Genomic DNA, 490 nt, shown 5'->3' with positions numbered 1-490 from the left:
CACACACACACACACACACACACACACACAGCAGGACAGTTTTAGCTCTGCTGATGGCTGAAGTGTATTGTCCAGCAACATCAGCTAATTTTAGCATTTTCCATCCCTGCAAATAAATGCCTTTTGACCGTCACATGCACACGTGGCCCTGAATTCCACACACACACACACACACACACACACACACACACACACAATGAACTTCTCTCATTCACACCACTGCTGATGCTGACACGCTGCAGTTCTCATTCATACACATGCAAAGATGCAAACACACACACACACACACACACACACACACACACACACAAACACACTCTGCAAATTCTTCCATTCACAAAAATACCCTGTTTCCTCACTGCAGGCCAGCAGCAGACTGAACATCACAGATCAGATCCAGTAGAAAACACCTGGACTCATTAAATTCAGCTCCAGTGGCATTTGATTTTCTGTTATAACCTTCATGTTTGGATATTTTCCAGCCAGAAGG

At 44.7% G+C, this 490-nt stretch overlaps 1 protein-coding gene across 1 annotated transcript in view; it reads right to left on the bottom strand.

Moving 5' to 3' along the window:
- Positions 1–490, bottom strand: part of ostn (osteocrin) — a 10,069-nt gene that overhangs the window by 9,410 nt on the left and 169 nt on the right. The window lies entirely within an intron of this gene.

This window comes from Seriola lalandi, unplaced genomic scaffold (assembly GCF_002814215.2).
Source record: "Seriola lalandi dorsalis isolate HSWRI2012SDOR001 ecotype SW California unplaced genomic scaffold, Sedor1 jcf7180002054575, whole genome shotgun sequence".
Classification (NCBI taxonomy): Eukaryota; Metazoa; Chordata; class Actinopteri; order Carangiformes; family Carangidae; genus Seriola; species Seriola lalandi.
Note: the sequence above shows the minus strand (reverse complement) of the source record. Positions and strands in the feature narration are given on the sequence as shown.